The following is a 20479-nucleotide window of genomic DNA, read 5'->3' on the forward strand; positions in this document are numbered from 1 at the left end:
TCTCTCTCAGGGTAACTTTATTAGTTTCACGTAGCTGTGAGACATTTTTAAGGGTGATGTTGTATAAGATGACTTTAAAATGATATAAAGGTGTTTCAAGATAATAGTTTGAGGTATAATTTTGTTTGAACTATTAAAATAAGCTATTATGTGCTAGGGTTGGAACCAGCCAGTCACACAGCAGGGTACCATCTTTCCTCGATGCTGACTGGCTTGAAATAGGCAATTACATATAAGCATTTTTAGAGGGGGATTCCAATATATCACGAATTTTCAGTATCTGCGGGTGACTGTGGTCCTTAACCCCTCAGTACGGGGGTTGGCTCTATATGTCCCACATTGGACCCCATACCTCTCTTTGAAGCCAAAGCCTCCCACCGTTTGCATGCTTAGTTAGTTCAGATTAAGAACTGTTCTAGTAAAGTGTCTTTTGACTGGCTGTGTTGTCCATGTGCCGCCTGATTGGTTAGAGCAATCTTTAAGCATTTGGGCGTGATATTGTGGTGAGTTAGGATAGCTCGTTGATATATATTTAGGACCTTAATGCATGCTATTCATATAGTTAATTCACCACCTCTCTCTTTCAGAGGGTTGATTTTTATCATGTGTGACATTGGACCACCTCAGCTTGTACACCATCACCCGTCTGTGCTCCACGTGTGATGAAACAAGGGATTTTTACCTCTCTACGGCACTGCCGAAAATTTACAATTTCATTTCACATATTGTATCAACACGTGTGCCAATTGTATAAGTCTTTTGTGAACAATTGTTATTATTTGTTAAGTAAATGTAGCTAATTGTTAACTGAGTATAAGGTTAGTATTCCCTGTCTTTACATTTCTATGTTTTTTTTTTGGTATTACTTGTCAGCCATTTACAGCATTCCGTTGCCAAGGCCAAGGCTGGCAAGTAAAACTGATCTGGCCAAAGATCAATTAACATAGAAATTCCCCTAGTAAAAATGCGTACATAAATTAAAAGCGTAAAAACACAAGATGAGATTCAACGTCACAAATGATACCCTTAAAACCCGTGCAGTTCTGACTAGGAAACCTTAGCGCGTCGTAATGATAAAAATTTTAAAGATTTTGCACTTATTTACAGTGTCTAAGGTGTTCTGTTTGCAATTAATGCGTGCTCTACTTTGATATCTAGAGTAAAATCTGTTTCACTGCACAATTTAGGAAAGTTAGTCCATTTCAGCCAAGCACGTGTCCACGTAAACAAAGGACAAACCTGTTTTAGCTCCACGTTCGGTCGGTAAAGCCAACAGCTAGAGCTAGATTTTGTGTCCGAGCCCTACGCAATTTCAGTGAGGGAAATTTCAGAATTTCGCTGAGCCATGTTTTACATATTGCTACATTGTTAGGCTGTTCTTGTATGCCACAACTTTAAATAGGGTTTGCAAAGTTAGCATTTATTTGCTAGGATTGAGTGTTTGGATGAGCATTATTTCATACAAACACAATCATAATAAACGGTTTCCACGGAGTCTGGCCTTAAAGGCAAAATTTTCTCAGTGCTAGCAGTTAGGTAACGTAAATTTATACATGCTATTTATATTTTGCTTTCTGTTTTAGGGGGATAAGCATATACAATTGGCTAGGAAACATATTGTTGTATTATAATAGAATCATTAGACTGAGAGAGAGAGAGAGAGAGAGAGAGAGAGAGAGAGAGAGAGAGAGAGAGAGAGAGAGAGAGATTTCTGTCTTCTTAAATTTTACCTAGGGTGTTAGCTATTACTTTCAAGGCGGTAAATTATTTAGCCCATCAGAGGGTTATAGGTGTTATACTGATTTCATTTCACAATAAAGAGTCCTTTATAGAATTACATACCGGTATTCTCAGACTAATTGCTTAGCGTACCCCTTCTGTTGTTAACATGCCAATTTAACAGTGCAGACAACATATTTTCTGGGCTCGTAAGTCCTACATATATATTTCAATCTTGGATTCTACAAACCCATTAACTGCCTTGCACTTCTTAAACAAATTGCACTCACATGCTACTCCATGCCTGTGTCCTTACACACCTATTTGTAATTATTGTACCTAAAATTTGTACATATGTGCCCCTTTAACTTTGTATGTTACTAGCACAGCACACCCTTGTGGTGCCTATTGTTGCACTGAATGCATATGATTATTTTTCTTCTGTTCTTTTTGAACAATAACTCTGTTCCATGTGTTCCCCACTGAGTCTGTGGGCAAGTTGAGCCTTACTGTTCCTTGCAACAACTACTGTTCTTCGTGCACAAGCCGCACATTTTGTTCCCATACACCTCTGCTTTTGAGTGCCATTCTGCACCTACAAGCCAAATTCTGTAGCGTGCCACAAATTTAGTTCCTAGGAACTCTCCCTCACCTGCAGGTTATTCCGCAAGTGTGTCATATTTCCATTCTGCAAAATCCATAACCTCTGCACTATAGCCTATACCATTTGCACTTTGTGTGTTCCCTAGCTAGTGCCTAGTACAGTTATTTACCTTTTTATGTACCTAGCCTATGCCATTTGCACTTTATGTGGTACCCTAGCTAGTGCCTAGTACGTTTACCTGTGCCTCTCCACTTTATGTGTAGACAGCCCACACATTTTGTGCCATCTGCACCCATGTGCCAATCCCATGGAGTGCCAAATACTTACTTCTTTGGAACCACCTTGCACAACAGTGCCAGCATTACCCTTATCACAGGGACATTTCCATTCCAGTGTAGCCTATCAAGGTACACAACCATTTAGAGTCACCTCAGGGGTGCTATCCAATTTAATAAGTGTAGCCTAGACAAGCCAACTTCCTTATTTTCCACACGCTTTGACCAGTTCAGAGTGCCATTTCAGCCAAGGATTATAAATCCTTCACCAACATAGAGAAGAAAGGTATGGCCCTGAAGGGGACAGAGCTGACCAATGGGTCAGCTCTGTCCCCTTCAGAGGGTCCCAAGATCAGGTCACTGCCACTAGGAAGGAGAGACAAGAAAGGAAGGGAGTGTCAAGAGAAAGAAAGGGAGCGCCAAGAGAAAAGAAAAGCAAGAAATGGAGCATCAAGAGAAAGAAAAGAAGTGACATGAGGCAGAGAAGCAGCGACAGCATGACCCAGCCCTGAGACAGCAGGAGGTAGCCTTGAAGGAGAAGGAACTCGAGCTCGAGAAATTAAAGTAGGATAGTGCCATGGCACTGGCCCATCACTGGGCCGCTAATCCATCCCTGGCCTCTGCTCCCTCCATTATATCCAACATAAGCCATCTCATGCCCCGCTGGAATGATGCAGAGCCAGAGTTGTGGTTGGACCAGGTGGAAACCCTTTCTCGGAGTACATCCCGACTGACACATAGAAGGCCATGATCCTAGCAAAACCCATGGCTGCAAAGGGACAAGACACCCTGAACTCCCTGGGAAATGGTGAAAAGGGAAAACCTTGAGGCAGTCAGGAAGGCCTTAGCAACGGCATATGAGATTGCACCTGAGCGTTTGGAGGCAAAGATGTCGAGGTCTTCTCAGGAGGTTGGTCAAACTTGGTTTGATTGGTGCTACAAAAGTCTCACACCTAGCAGAGGTGCGGTGGATCGATGCTTTGGAGTGCAAGGAGTTTGAGGACTTATTAAATCGACTCCAACTTGAGGACTTTCTCCATTATGCACCTAGCCCCCTTGGCTCTATACATTCCAAGAAGCAGCCAAGAAATTTCATCGGGAGGCTGACCCTCCCGATGGTCTGACTGAAAGTCACTATGCCCCACAAAAGTAGGATTTGTATGTTAGTAGTAGCCACTAAGATTCCTGGAGGCTATGACCTCCTCCTAGGAAAAGCTTTCTCTCCTGAGCCCCTTCCTGGGCATTCCATGGGTCCTGCCCCTCCCAAGTCTCCGGCAGGCGCTGGTGATCACTCCAGCCCTGCCATTGAGCCATGAACACTGCCTGTGCCTGGCCAGTGTAGTGCTCTGCCCAGTCCGGTCGTTAAGCCCACTCCAGAGCCAGACCCTGGTTCTTTGCAAACTGTATCAACTTGGAAGTCCGACAATCTCAGCCCCGAGATCACTGATGTCTCTTCTCCAACTCCTGTGCCTGAGTCTGCCTCAGTGCCAGTGCCAGCGCACAATGCCAATCTCCCAATCCAGGCACCCCCCTCATCTACCAGTCTGGTCCCGCTACCAGTGTCCAGCCAAGAGCCAGCCCGGTCACTGATGTGGAGGTCATGCTGCACAAGCTAGCAGAACTAGTTGGAACCACCTCTGCCCAGGTTGATACAGCAGCCGAGGCAGTGGCCAACTCAGTTCCTGTTTCATCAATTGACAACAACCACAGTCAATCCAGGTCTAGGTCCCAAGGGTAGTTGTATTGCGGGCCCCAATCTAGCCCAAGAGTCTTCTCGGCCTCCTCTGGAGCCACATGCCCCGGTTCCAGCTAGGAAGCCTAAGCCTAAAGGGTGGAAGAAATCAAGAAGAAAGAGGAGTAAGGGGTGTAGCAGGATTAGGTAGTAAACAGAGCCACCAAGCATGCATGCCTTATTTTAGGAAAGCAATACTGGCACCTTGCCGAGAGAAGGATGCCTAGGTTGTCTCCTGATGTGTAGCCCTGAAATGACCTGTATCTAAGAACCATTTTTATTTTCGTAATTAGCCAAGTCTATTCTTTAGCACACAGCTGAAGACATGTCCTAGCTCCATATATATTTTGTTGCATTCCAGCATGCCCATGTTTGAAATAGTTTATTTGCCTACTTGTGTAAGATTCAACTGCTATACGCAGTTGTATTATATTTGACCTGATTTTTATTATTATTACTAAATTTTGGGATGCAACTCGATATTCCCACATATATTTAACATGTTCATTTACCGCAGGGATATATTCACATGTGTGCTAGTTTATCACTTCGATAGTGCGGCATTAGCTTGAGTCTATGTGGAATTCAGTTAGTTCAACTTTGTGACTTTCGTGTCGAGTTAACTTAACCCTCTAACGCCGAGCCTCTATTTACAAAAGTGTCTGTCGTATGCCGGCGGCGTTCGGGAGTCAGCACCGAAGCGGAAAAAGAGTTTTTTTCAAAAAATCACAGCACACTTAGTTTTTTGATTAAGAGTTCATTTTTGGCTCCTTTTTTTGTCATTGCCTGAAGTTTAGTACGCAACCATCAGAAATGATAAAAAAAATTTCATTATCATATATAAATATTGAAATATATGACAGCGCGAAAAAAAAATTTCATTTATAACTGTATACAAATCGTGCTGTGAGCAAAACGGTTAAAGCTAACTAGTTATTTTTTTTCTTTGTATTGTACACTAAATTGCAATGATTTTGGTATATAACAAATTGTAAAACGATCAAAGCAACACAGAGAAAATATTATCACAAAATGATGCATGAATTCGTAACGCGCGGACGTAAAATATATTTTTTTTTTAAATTCACCATAAATCGAAATATTGTGCTAGAGACTTCCCGTTTGTTGCAAAATTAAGGTAATTGATTGAATATTATTAGACTGTAAGTGTTTTAGCTTACAATTGCAATTTTCGACCATTTCGGTCGAGTTAAAGTTGACCGAAATAGAATTTTTCTATTTATTGTGATTTATATGAAAATATTTAAAAACTGATAAAAGCTACAACCATGAGTTATTTTTGGTTGTATTCTACATGAAATTGCGCACATTTCCATATATAAAACATTATGTAACGACTAATATAAAACGGTGAAAACATTACGACAAAGTGACGAAAGATTTTCTGAGATGTTCGGCAGAGTTACCGCGCGGACGTAAGGAAAAAGTTTTTTTCCAAAATTCACTATAAATCGAAATATTGTCCTAGAGACTTCCCGTTTGTTGAAAAATGAAGGTACATGATTGGATATTACTAGAATGTAAGAGTTTTAGCTTACAATTGCGTTTTTCGATAATTTCGGTCGAGTTAAAGTTGACCGAAGGTTAAAATTTTGGCAATTATCATGATTTATATGAAAATATTTCAAAACTGATGAAAGATACAACAATGTGTTATTTTCTGTTGTATTCTACATGAAATTGCGCACATTTTCATATATAAAACTTTATGTAAGGACTAATATAAAATGGTGCAAACATTACGACAACGGGACGAAAGAATTTCCGAGATGTTCGGCCGAGTTACTGCGCACGGACATAAGGAAAAGGTTTTTTTAAAAATTCACCATAAACCGAAATATTGTGCAGGAGACTTCCAGTTTATTGCAAAATGAAGGTACATGATTGAATATTACTAGAATGTAAGAGTTTTAGCTTACAATTGCGTTTTTCGACCATTTTGGTCGAGTTAAAGTTGACTGAAGGTTGAAATTTTGGAACTTATCGTGATTTATGTGAAAATATTTCAAAACTGATAAAAGCTACAACCATGAGTTATTTTTGGTTGTATTCTACATGAAATTGCGCACATTTCCATATATAAAACTTTATGTAACGACTAAAATAAAACGGTGCAAACATTACGACAAAGTGACGAAAGAATTTCTGAGATGCTCGGCAGAGTTACCGCGCACGGACGTAAGGTTAAAGTTTTTTCAAAAATTCACCATAAATCGAAATATTGTGCTAGAGACTTCCAATTTGTTGCAAAATGAAGGTACATGACTGAATATTACTAGAATGTAAAAGTTTTAGCTTACAATTGCGTTTCTCGACCATTTCGGTCGAGTTAAAGTTGACCGAAGGTTGAAATTTTGGCACTTATCGTGATTTATATGGAAATATTTCAAAACTGATAGAAGCTACAACCATGAGTTATTTTCTGTTGTATTCTACATGAAATTGCGCACATTTCCATATATAAAACTTTATGTAACGACTAATATAAACCGGTGCAAACATTATGACAAAGTGACGAAAGAATTTCTGAAATTTTCGGCCGAGTTACCGCGCGGACGTAAGGAAAAAGTTTTTTTCAAAAATTCACCATAAATCGAAATATTGTGCTAGACTTCCAATTTGTTGCAAAATGAAGGCAAATGATTGAATATTATTAGAATGTAAGAGTTTTAGCTTACAATTGCGTTTTTGACCATTTCGGTCGAGTCAAGTTGACCGAAGGTTGAAATTTTTGTAGTCGACGTATGGTACGTCCACTTGGCACCCAACAGACAATTTTAGTCGACGTATGATACGTCCAGTCGGCATTTGGGTTAATATTCAGGTTTTAAAATTTATTCCACAGACAGTACTTCATTTAAACAAACACAGGCACATTCTCCTTAGCATTAAGTACTGTTATTTATGTAATTGAGAGAGAGTATTCTGCAATGGCCACCCAGCCAAAGCTCCCTTTACCTTGCTTTGAGTCATACAGGTTAAGCCTGTTCTAACAGAATTTCCATCCCGTTTAGAACAGAATCTCTGCTTACATGGTGGGGCTATCTTACGGGCACTTTGGGTTTAACCTAGTGACTGAATTCATGTAAGAAGGGTGACCAGTGCCATGGGAGTGCAATGGTGTCCAATCAGCATTCCTTTCTCTCAATAATTCCTCCTTTTACCCACTCTCTGTGCTGCTGTATCTCTGTGCTTTTACGCTTATGGGTGCAGCCTCCACCATCTTGTGAAAGTTGCACTGAGGTGACCCCACCCAGTCCAAAGAAGCATGGCCCAGGAGACTGGTCATTCTGCTACTAGGAGCCGTTTGAGAGGACGTATATTCCACCTCTACCTCACAGAGACCACCATTTGCCTCGTGCTATGTGACACCAACTCTGGGGCTCCAACTCATAAAGGAGTGATCTTTCTGGATACCCACGGTAAGTCTCTAAAGTGTACATGGTGGGAATACGGCAGCCCATTTTCCTTTAACTATATCCTATTTTCCTTACTTTCCATCAAGAAACCTTCCCAAATTCCCCATGGTCTCCCATGTGTATCTCCTCCCTCTGTCACTATATATCCCATCTTAGACCCCATACCTCTCTTCAACACCAAAGCCTCCCCCGTTTGCATGCCTTCGGGCATGAAGGGTGTGGTGAGTTAGCATAGCTCGATGATATACATTTAGGGCCTTAATGCAAGCTATTCACATAGTTAATTCACAACCTCTCTCTTTCAGGGGGTTTTTATTTTGCGTGACGTAGAGCCATCTCAACTCGCATATCGTCACCTGTCTGTGCTCCACGTGTGACGAAACAAGGGATTTTTACCTCTCTACAACACCACCGAATATTTAAAATTTCATTTAATATATTGTATTACCACGTGTGCCAATTGTATAACCCTTTTGTTAATTATTGTTATTATTTGTTACGTAAATGCAGCTAATTGTTAACAGAGTATAATTATGCCTTACAGTAACTTGACAAAGGGAAAATTCAAGGTTAGTATTCCCTGTCTTTTCATTCTTCTCAGTTTTTTTCTATTACTGTAAGCCATTTTATAGCATTCTGTTGCCAAGGCCAAGGCTGGCAAGTGAAAGTACATATTTGAAATCACTAATTATAAGAATTACCGTACCAACTGTATATTGTAATCAGTATTTCTAAGATTTTAATTTGCTTGACAAACTTCACCATTATTAAAAAGTACTTTTTATATTCCTGTAGGAAAAGAAGTGTGTCATGACAATTTTTCTCAACACTTTGCAACATCATTATCGGCAGAGTAGTACCTGTTAAAGTAGATCTGCATGATTGTATTTCCTTCTATATTCTTTCTATTCTTTAACCCCAATATTAAGGATAACTGGGGAGCATTCTATATCACAAAATCCATTAAGTATGATTATAAATATTACAAAAATATTGCTCTTTAGTAAACATCAAAGGGTGACAAGTCTAGTACAATTGGAAACTGCTAGATAGGAAAAAATAGCACACCAACTACAGAATAGCCTAGTGATCTAATCCTATCTTCTTACCTTTGCAGGAGACCTACTGGCTCCCAAATTTTAACAAAAGTAAGCCTACCCATTAAAATTTTAAAGGACTAAAACCTTTCATTGGGTCTTAAGTCTATGTCATCTTTAAAGTCTTCAAGACAATAAAACAATTGCAGTCAAGAAATTATTCGGTGAAGTCAAGGGGGCTAGGTGAGCTTTGGGGCACACTAGAGTGCTATGAAGAAGTTAGTTAGCTGACACACGCACTGTTGGCACATCTGTGCAAGTAGGATGAGAGGAAAACTAAAGTAGTCACTGAGGACAGGAGACAGACCCCTCTCGTCCTGAGTCCTTTATATTCTATCACTGTGCCAAGAAGCACTGTTCTGGCCGAAACCAACAAGAGAAAATTCTTTGATATTGGCTGTTCTGTCTTATGGAGCCCTGGGGATACCATGAGGGTGTAACTCCTTTGATGAGGAACAGCAAGTAATGTCAAAAATAAAAATTTAAAAATACCACAAAAATAAACTGCCTGAAGAGTTTAAGAAGACACCATACACTTTTCACAATGTTACACTGAAGGGATAACATTAAAATAATAAGAGGGACCCTCTTGCTTTAACTCAGTGTATTACAAGAATACAATCATCCCCAAACTATATACTATATAAAAAATGTATGAGTGTATGTGTTCCAGCATAACTCTGACATGCATTGAGCATTTTCAACCAAACTTGGTATACATATGATTTACTATCTGGAAAAGAATACTGTTGGGGTAAGACATCACTAGCACCAAAGGGCACCAAAACGACATATATTAAGAGTCTAATTCATAGTTTTTGAGGTTGCTGAATTGAGTAGTGACACTCCCAATGCCCTTCAAGTCCAAGTTCAACCACAATAGGAAGAAGGGGGAGAAGGGGTGAAATATAAAATGTCAAAAATGCTGGGTAATGTAATTGAAGCAACTATTTTAACAGGAGAAAGAGAGAGAGAGAGAGCGAGAGAGTGTGTGTATCGGTTGTCATTCAGAGTTTCCTGGGCAGGTCCGGGATGGTCAGCAGTTTTATTATAACAATGGGCACAAAATTAGAGAAAATGCCAAGAGTCCTACCAGAGAATCAGCCCACCCCTGAAATTCATGGACTGAAATATTTTGACAGTACCATCTTTCAGGCAACAAAATGGCTGGCATATTGATATCTTTCAGGTTCCAACAGTATTAAGTGGTTGACAAGGCCACCACAGCTCTATTGCTCACAAATATGAACTCTAATCCCAGCAATGGTATCCTTTCTTGATAATAAAGACTGAGAAGACAGAGTTGGAGTAGTGACAAAAAGATAAAGAAAACCAGAGTACTACAAAAATGATAGAGGTTGGCCAGCAAGATAGGAGAGAGCTGATATAACACATGAAAAAGAGATGATAAAATATGAAAGAGAACTAAGTAATAACGAGACAAGGAAAGAGTAAAGACAGATAATAACGAGACGGGGAATTAGTACAGACAGATTTAGAATCAAGCTGGGTGAAGAGAGATTCCCCAGTTTGAGAGGTCTTTCACCTGCCAAATGGCTTCCACATAGAATATTATATGGTCAAGATTTCGACAAAGAATTCTTTCATAGTCCAATGACTTTGGCATATATGTGCAATACATTACAAGCATATTTTCATTTATGCCACTAGTAAACTGCACCATCCTGATGTCCCTTTAACCAGGTTTGGCTGAAGTCAATAAGAGTTCATAAATGTGTTAGGGTCTTGGCTGGGGTTAATCACCTAAAAAGGTGTATGGGTGGTCAATAGTGTTAGAGGGGAGCCAGCAGATCCAGGGGAGGGGGATATTTTTCTGGATGGATTCATAAAAAACTTATATGAAAAATATAGATGATCAACACCTGAGAACATTAAGAAAGCATCATTAGCTGTTAAAAATATTCCCATTTTTCATGACTGGCACAGTGCGAGGAAACCTCCCCATGATCCATTATATACTCAACCCATGCAGGATAGCACAAAAACATAATGCGGCACAAGTGAAAGCTAAATCTTCCTGTTGGGACTGAGACTATGTGAACATGGATTCTGATGGGTCAGTCCTTGAGAATAGTTCCAAACTCGTTTCCAACCTTGACTCCTTCTCCCATTCATCAACATAGTACAATTTGACGAATGTGGAAATGTCCACACTATTTACATCAAATTGTACCCAATATAAGTGCATGGCAAATGTGGTTATAGAGTTTGGATAACAAGATATAAGAAAGCAAATAAAAAATGATAGACTGAAGTAAAATGAGAGAGAATGAGTATGGAGAGAGACATGGAATCAAACTAAGGTATGGGAAGAGATTTCTGAAGTTTGAGACCCGCCCCGCCTGTCACAGTTTCAACATGGAATATTCTATGGTGAAACCATGTGACTTCAGCAACCCATTTTCTCAGTGAGATGGTTCTAACTACTCTGCTTGTTCAATACCATTCAAAAAGAATTTATATACAGTATCTCCATATCACTACTGATACCATACTTGTTTAACAAAATAGTCCACATTTCTTCTTGTCAGCATTTCCATCACTTCCTGCATTTTCCCATCTTTGTTTCCACATTTATACTGCCCATCTTATATATCACTCCAGGAGATTTTAGATTCTTCACCACTGCATCACACCTTCAATACCGTCTTCCAGTGAAAAATGTGCCCAATAATCTAAAAATCTTTCTTTTCCTTTCTCTCCTTCCTTATAGATCAAGACTGACTTATTTTTAATCTGCAGGCAGATATGGGTCAACTGTTATTCAGTGACAACTTCAATGCTAAGGTTGTCAACACCAAATGGCACAACATTAGTGGAGACATTCACAATACATTCAATCTCCATCAGGAAACCCTGAGTGTTAGGAACAATCGTTTGCCGATTGTTCCCTTGGTGGGTTGTTGCCTCCCTTACCTTCAAGTTTTTTTGTGTGGGCAATTTTGATGTCTGTCGCTTTGTCTCTGACGGGCGTCAGTCAGGTTAAAGCAGCAACAAGTCAGGTTCGAGCAGCAACGAATCGGGTCCAGGGCAGCAGCGAGTCATTTGGGGTAGCAGCAGCAGGTATTTGTACCTGAGGGTCAGGTCCTGGCAGCAGAGCAGCAGAGAGTATTTGATGAAGAGATGGTTGCCTTGTTGGCTCTGTCACGGTCGTCAGTATTGGAGGAGGATGTCAGTACATTTTCTTGAAGGACGAGATGGTTGCCATGTCGACTTTTGTCATGGTCGTCAGTATTGGAGAAGGATGTCAGTAGGTTTCTTGAAGGATGAGATGGGTGCCGTGTCGGCTATGTCATGGTCGCCAGTATTGGAGGAGGACATCAGCACGTTTCTTGAAGGAAGAGATAGTTGCCGCGGTCGGCTCTGTCATGGTTGTTGGTATTTGAGGAGGATGTCAGCGCTGTTTTTTAATAACGAGATGGTCGTCGTTTCCACTCTGTCGTGGTCGCTCCTTAATGTTGCCTGATTTTGCTTTTTTTTATCTTTGTTATTTAACCATTTTTTTAATTATTGTATTATGTTTTGAGCTGCTTGTTTTTATATTTCTGAAGCCTGTTTATTAATGTATTTAATTTGGCTGCTAAAATTGTTATAAATAACTGGATTTTTAACCTGACTCACTGTATATTATGTATATAACTTATTGTAAATAAATTAATTTTTTAAGGTTACTTTTTGGTTTTGTTCTGCTCTCTCTCCTTTGCTTGTCACCTCTCATCAGTCATTACAGCCCAATTGCTTTTTTTTTTTTCAAGAACCTGTCGATCTCGGAGAGGCAAGATTGTAATATTACAACCTTGCCAGGATTGGTTCTGTTTTTGGCTGGCGGGTGGCAGCATCGGGGAGAGTATTTGTTTGTAAAAAAATTTTTATTGTACATTTTTTCTCTTAGGTGGGGAGATGTTAGGAACAATCGCTTGTCGATTGTTCCCTTACTTCAAGTTTTTCTCAGTGGGCAAGCTGATGTCTGTCGCTGTCTCTGACAGCGTCAGTCAGGTCAGCAGCAACAAGTCAGGTTCGTAGCAGCAACGACCGGGTCAGGGCAGCAGCGAGTCATTTAGGGTAGCAGCAGGGTATTCGTACCTGAGAGTCAGGGTCCTGGCAGCAGAGCAGCAGAGAGTATCTGAGGACGCAGATGGTTGCCGTGTCGGCTCTGTCCGCGGTCGTCAGTATTGGAGGACGCCAGTACATTTCTTGAAGGACGAGATGGTTGCTGTGTCGGCTCTGTCATGGTCATCAGTATTGGAGGAGGGCGTCAGTAGGTTTCTTGAAGGAAGAGATGGTTGCCGTGTTGGATCTGTCATGGTCGTCGGTATTAGAGGAGGACGTCAGCACTGTTTTTAAGAACGATGGTTGTCGCTTTCACTCTGTCGTGGTCATTCCTTTAATGTTGCCTGATTTTGCATTTTTTTTATGTTTGTTATTTTACCATTTTTTCATTATTGGTATTACGTTTTGTGCTGCTTGTTTTTTTATATTTCTGACCTGTTTATTAATGTATTTAATTTTGGCTGCTAAATTGTTATAAATAACTGGATTTTTTAACCTGACTCACTGTATATTATGAAATAATTTACTGTAAATAAATTAATTTTAAGGTTACTTTTTGGTTTTGTTCTGCTACTCCCTCCTTTGTTTGTCACCTTCGTCAAATATTACAGCTCCAATTGCTTGTTTTTTTTTAAGAACCTGTCGATCTCGAGAGGCACGATCATAATGCTGAGATTTAGAGTTTTTTCCACAAGTAATGGTTATTCTGCAAGGTAATAACTGAATATGCAATGACTGACTGCCTTTTATGTTCGTTAGTCCACCAACATGAAACACTATATCAAGAGCCTTCTGTTACATTAACCATCATTACAGACTCCATCCCCCCAACCTCTAACAAATCCAGTCTTCACATCAGATTTTTTCATAAGGATATTACAAAGCAAACCAGTATAAAAAAATGAGAATGTGGGGAAAAATCTAAAGGTTTTTGACATCAATCCGACAGACAATCAGCTTGAGTTAGAGGTTAAAACTATCTTGAAATTCTGGGTGTAAAATTACTAGTTCAGCAAGGTGGTCTTTGATTTATTCCATAGGAATGCATACACACAATTACTGAAAATAGAAATTTACAAATGAAATTTTTACTCATTTACTCATCTATGAATATATTAATGTTATCTTTCAGCATCTATTCCTTACTTAAAATTTGTGTCATATTTCAGATTTTCTATCACCCAAATTTTATGTTCGTATACGTACATCCAAAACTTTGATTCTGATGGTCAGAATAAAACCTGACTCTAGTCTCGTTAAATTGCAAAACCCATTCCTCATGAACTGAAATTCAGAACTTATTCATAATATCTATATGAATTATGTTTCCTATGCCTCCCTTTCTTTCACTACAACCCAAAACAGATACAGCATTACAATAGATGCAAATTATGAAACCATATTCAATATTGACGAAACATTACAACTAAGTCTACTAGTCAATAAACTTTCATTACTACAAAATTCTTCATCCAGTATTTACAGATATAAACTCCAAACAACATTAAATTATCATTCCTTACCTCTGGCAATCCATACATAGCATTGTGAGACAAGCAGGGCAATTTAACACTGCATCACTGGAAGGTGTACCATTACAATTCTTGGTGCCTTTAGGAACACAACCTGATCTGAAAACAAACTGTCAATGAACCTCCAAACTCTGGATTTTTATCATATAAAACACCTTTACACCTAAACATGTGTGAAAATAATGAAAAATCGCAAAAAGCCGCTATCTTAAACTTGCCTCTACAATCTTCTCTCCAGATACCTGTTATCTACAGGTACCTTATCAGACTTATTTACAATACAGCCCAAGACATAGGACAGTTCAATCACTCTGCTAATTCTCTGTGAGGTGGCAAGTCTGTTAGATAAGATGAGAATCTTGATCACACACTCAGCAGAAGCCAAAATGAATAAAAATAGCTGTTTTGAAGATGAATGATAAAAAAGCTGTTTTCAGAGATAGGTCCTTCAATGAAAGTTAGTTCAAAGGATTTGTATAATGAGCTGCATAAATACTTTCAGACCAAAGAAAGCCCTAACACAATGGCTTAAGAATCCAAAGTCTATGTCCTTGCCTCACATATTTGTAGATCTACAGATTTTGGTGGCAAAGACAACAAACTTCTTTGAGCACTTTAAACACAATACAAGTCCACTACTGTACCTCATGGAATAGATGATACAAGCAGATTAACGCCTCCTCTACATCAGCAACAGAAGATACACCACTGGTACAATTGCCAGCTAACTTCTTGACAAGGTTACTGATGACCTTAGCTGCTGGGATCAATAAGCCTCTCCTAATGAGTCATAGTCTAACAGGTAATAGTGAAGGAAGTGAGGCAGTTCCTGCCAGCTCAGAAGGGCTCTTAGTGTCCACTTAGAGAGGGAAAGTCTGGATACCACTCCTGCTGAGCCCAGAAAGGAGCCAAAAGGGCCATCATCACGTTGGCTGACATATGGACCTTGTCTATGGGCACATCACAGAGAATGGAGGAAATGTATATCTCGAATAGTCCCAGAATACCATGAAAGGATCCATTCCTGAACCTTGGAATTTGCATTACATTGTGATGTTCTGCCCAAATAAATATTTGAATGGCAAGATGCTTATGGACTGACTTTATCAACTTCATTTCATCAATAACTTTTAAGATAATTAGGCTAATTGATTGAGCAAATAATAATTCATTTGTTGCCACAATAACAAGGTTATCGACATAAAAAAATATGTTAGTCAAAGTAATTTTTTCGTAAAGCTAACAAATGATAAATTTAAAGCACCAATACACAAACACAACACACACACAGTAGAGGCTGGAGTAGAAATGCTGGGTCATTTGTGCATCGACAGTAATAATTACAGGGTACTTTGCGATAACGCTATTGATATTTTGCACATTGTTAAGCTTTATATTTTATTGATATTTGGGTGTGTCATGATGATTTTTGAAATACTAAAGTGTTTTAGAATGACAGTAGAGCATATCTAAAATATGTTGGTAGTTTGTAGAATGACAGGACTACAGCTGTTCTCTGATCGAAATGTTAGGTTTGTTTATGTCTACAAAACCTGTCACTCATTCTATTTTCATGACCAAATTTTATGTTAAAAAATTTACTAATTTTCAAATACTACAGTAATATTAATGTAAAAACAGTAAAATATTAATAAAAAGTATTTTTTTTAAATGTTCACCCCAAAACCACATCAGAAATTCCAAACCAAGGCTCTAACGAAAGGAAATGATACTTGGGAAGCTGATATACCTAAGCACAATGCTACCTGACATGCTATTAGCTGGCATTTGCAAAGCAGCCAATACAGGAGCACCATTCCATTTCCTTGCCCATTGGCTGTACATTCACTAATTGGCTGTGTATCCCCAAGACTTTCTCTCAGTTTAAAGCATTTACTTAGCCTATGAGAGTGTTTCGCTTGTATCTGTGTACTTTCCGTGTCTTTCTTTGCAGTGTTAACCTATATAATTCTATCCTAAGATGCCTCCTAAATGCCCAACTCCTTCTCAAAGGCTTCTGGCAAAGAGCCTAACACCACAGGAGGTCATGACGCTCCACAAGAAGGTATGACTTCTGGATATGTTGAAGGAAGGGAGGAGTTACGCAGCTGCAGCCTGCATTGTGGCATGAGAGTACCATCCGTCTGGCATATCAAGAAGAAAGAGGCCAAAAGATAAGGAAGGCCAAGTGGTGTTAGCTTCACAGTAGTGCTAAAGGTTTCTACTGAGAGTGAAAGACCATCATGAGGATGGAGTCGCCCTTGGCATATTGGATCACAGACTGCCATAAGAGGAACATTCCCCTTGACACCAACATAAATTGCAAGAAAGCACGACAACTCTATCAGCAGTTTTTGAATGGCAGCGATGCACAGGAAGCATACTTAGTAGGCTTTGACAAAGCCACTAAAAAGAAGAAGAGGAAGAGCCACAAGGTTTTCAGGCCAGCAAGGAGGGTTCACCATTTTTCGGAGGCAGTTCCCACTCAAACAAGACCTTCAAGAAAATCATCATGGACAAGGGCTCCCCATCCACACAGGTGTCTGAAGTAAAGCCAGAGCCTCAGGGTTCAAGGCCCAGAAGGATAGGGTTACCCTTATAATGTGTGGCAATGCTGCTGGCTTCATGCTGAAACCAGGCCTCATTTACAAAGCTGCAAACCCTAGGCCCTCAAGAATAAGAACAAGCATTTGCTGCCTGTGTTTGATGCACAACCTGAGCCTGGATCACCAGTCCTCACAGATCACTGGTTCATTCACAGATTCATCCTCAAGTTAGGCAATACTTCAACAACTTGGGCATGGAGTTCAAGGTGTTGTTGACTATGGCTAATGCTGGTGGCTACCCTCTGATCTCTTTATTACAAGGGGGTCCAGCTCGAGATCCCTCCCTGTCAACACCATCTCTCTCCCAGCCTATGACCACGGCATGATCCGTGCCTTCAAGGCACTCTTCTTCACCCAGAACTCCCTCAAGCACCTTGAAGCAATGTACGCTGACAGTGAATTTTATGATCAAGGCTGTGAAGGAGGTGGTTTTGGCATGGGATCCTCATACGGAATGCTCCATAAAGTGTTCAAATGCCCTTGATGCGGCAATGGTGCCCCCATAACGCCCCGCCAGCATGAACAGGCAGCGACAGCAGCTGCTCATCACCATGTTTCTCAAGCCCATGAAGAAGGACCTCCAAAGCCTCCCAAAAGCCCTGAAGAAGTGCCTCCCAAGCCCCTGAAAAGTGCCTGAAGAAGTGCATGGAGAAGCAGCTGAAGAAAGAAGCACCCCCAGAGGAATTGTAACTCCTTTGCTTTGCTGTGCAGTCATACTTCGTCATTATTCATCAGACTGCAGAGCCACCATCATCATCATCTTTAATCAACATTCATCACTGGTGAGTACCAGTATGATTTAGCATATATTATTATTATTACTATCATATTATTATTATTATTATTATTATTATTATTAAGATAGTTTAACAGATCCACTGAGCTGATTATCTGGCTCTTATAGGGCTGGCCTGAAAAGATTAGGATGAAATACCAGGTCTAGGGCCATAGGCCTAGAACTGGGATCAAATAGGTAATTCGTGTGATGATGATGAATGAGAAAACAGTTTAAAAGAAAAAACTGTATAATAAAAAATGCTTTTAAAATGAAACACATGTATCAAATAAACACATTTTCGTTTCCATACATACAAAGCAAATTAAAGGTTAAAAAGAATAAAATAAGAATTCAAAAATTTTAAAATTAAAATTCAGAATAAATTACATAATTTTTTTATTCATTAAACACCTCTACAGACTTCTGTATTTTCATTATTTACTTGGTTTTATATTTTGTCTATTAAGTTACACTTCTTCATGCATGTTAAATTGGGATGATTGAAATGTATAAGATTCCAACAAATTCCTTATCCATTTATTTCCACAGGTTGGTATATACACGCTGTTGGTTATATTTTTGGACAGTCACACAACACGTTTGACTGTTATCAACACTTTGCATTCTGGGCATTTGGGAGGAGGGCCATGTGGACTGTTCATCAAGTGACCATGTGTCAAACGAATATGGCCTGTTCGCAAAACGTCAGAATTACTTTTGTGTGCGTCTCTCTTTCATATGACGAACTCCATTTTTTAACATTAGGTTTATTTGTTTCAGTTTATTACTTTCTGTTCTTCATTCCATATATATTGACATTTATTTATGAAACCCATTTTTGTGTGTGTTACATAATCAGTAACAGGGATATTCACATTTGATCTTGTCATGGGAGTTGCTTCTTTGGCTGCTGTGTCTGCCTCTTCATTTCCTTTGATCCCTACATGGGCAGGGATCCAACATATTTCTGCATTTTTTTTCCATTATTATATGTTATTATGGAGAAATAATTAAATTTTTTTCACTATATTATTCTTTGACTTATAACTGAATAGCTTTATAGCGCTTCTTGAATTACTAAAAATCACAAAATTATTGAATGATGCTTCTTTAATTATTTTTACAGCTGATGCAATTGCACACAATTCTGCTGTGAATATTGAAGCATTATTAGGTAGAGAGAACTGATACGTTTTGTCTTGGGACACTGCATATCGACTCGGTGCTCTGATTTAGATCCATCTGTATATATTATGTAATGGACCTTCTCGGTTTATACGCTATTCTATCTATGGTATTCTGGTGTATATACTTTTTTGAGAGTTACTTCTGGTGTGTACAAATTTTCATTTTACTCATTGTCCAGGGAGGAGGTGATTTTACTATTCAAGGCACTTGTATATTTATATTCAGCAACTCAAACAATCTTTTAGCTCTAACTGGGAAAGGTGGTGGATGGTTATTTATAAATACACCTCTTAATTCAAATAATTTTTTTGTTGGAGAATCACTTGTTTGCATTCTCAGAGCACTTTTCATTGTTACTAGCTCTATGGAGAGACAGAGGCAGCTCACCACATTCAACTTGCAAAAGATAATTTTGGTGATGATCTGAAGGCTCTGAGCATATTCTAAGGCCTTCATTGTGAAAAAGGTCTAACATTTTCAGCACTCGCGTCGTGGATGCTGAGCCATATACTTCAATTTCCATAATCAATGATGGACAGAACTGTTGCTTTATACAGCACAGTAAGGGTATGTCTATTGGCTCCCCAAGTAGTAATCTGGAGTAGTTTTAATTAGATTTAATGATCTTTACATTTAGATTTTACATATGTGTGGGCTTTCCAGTTCAAGTGAGTAATCAAATACTAATCCCAAAAATTTTTGTTTGGCCAATTGGTGGAATACTGCAGGATTTTTTAAATCTATTTCTTTTACCTTTTTCCACTTTTTTTTTTTATAAAACATGATTGCTTGAGTTTTATCTATGGAAAAATTAAAGCCTACAGATGAGGCCCATTCTTCTATTTTTACTATGCTTTATTAATGATTTGTTCTGGCATGTTTTATTCGAGATGCTGAATAATACATGGTAAAATCATCCCATGTATATGTTACTTTTAATGCCAATAGGTAGATTTGTTACTGATATCATTAATTATTTAGTAAACAGTGTGCCACTAAGGACGCTTCCCCTGTGGAACACCATTTTCAAGTAGAAATGTTCTAAACAGAACATCATCAATTTTCACCTAAAAATTGCGATTTGTCAAAAGTTTTGTATAAACCCAGGTAAATGTCCACGGATGTTGTTGTTTTGTAAAGTTTTTAATATAGCATACCCCATGTAGTATCGTATGCTTTTCAGTGTTAAAAAGACAGCTGCAGTAATTTGTTTTCATTCAAAACCTCTACATATGGTCTTCTCCAAGTTACAGAGAGAATCTAATGTAGATCTGTTACACTGTTACCCAAACTGAGTGGGGAGTTAAATTTTATTTTTCTTGAATGTGCCATGTTAGTCGAAAGATTTACTTGTATTTTTCAGCAATTTTGCATAAGCAGCTTGTTAAAGAAATTGGTCTGTAATTATTTACATTACTGGGATCCTTTCCAGGTTTG

The 20479-nt window shown here is 39.0% G+C and overlaps 1 long non-coding RNA gene across 1 annotated transcript in view; it reads right to left on the reverse strand.

Moving 5' to 3' along the window:
- Positions 1 to 14582, reverse strand: part of LOC136856460 (uncharacterized) — a 37317-nt gene extending 22735 nt beyond the window's left edge. The window contains exon 1 of the long non-coding RNA XR_010858343.1: positions 14462 to 14582. This is a non-coding gene — a long non-coding RNA (uncharacterized lncRNA). The remainder of the gene's footprint in view (positions 1 to 14461) is intronic.
- Positions 14583 to 20479: the final 5897 nt, after the last annotated feature.

The sequence above is a fragment of the Macrobrachium rosenbergii genome, chromosome 36 (assembly GCF_040412425.1).
Source record: "Macrobrachium rosenbergii isolate ZJJX-2024 chromosome 36, ASM4041242v1, whole genome shotgun sequence".
In the NCBI taxonomy this organism is placed as follows: Eukaryota; Metazoa; Arthropoda; class Malacostraca; order Decapoda; family Palaemonidae; genus Macrobrachium; species Macrobrachium rosenbergii.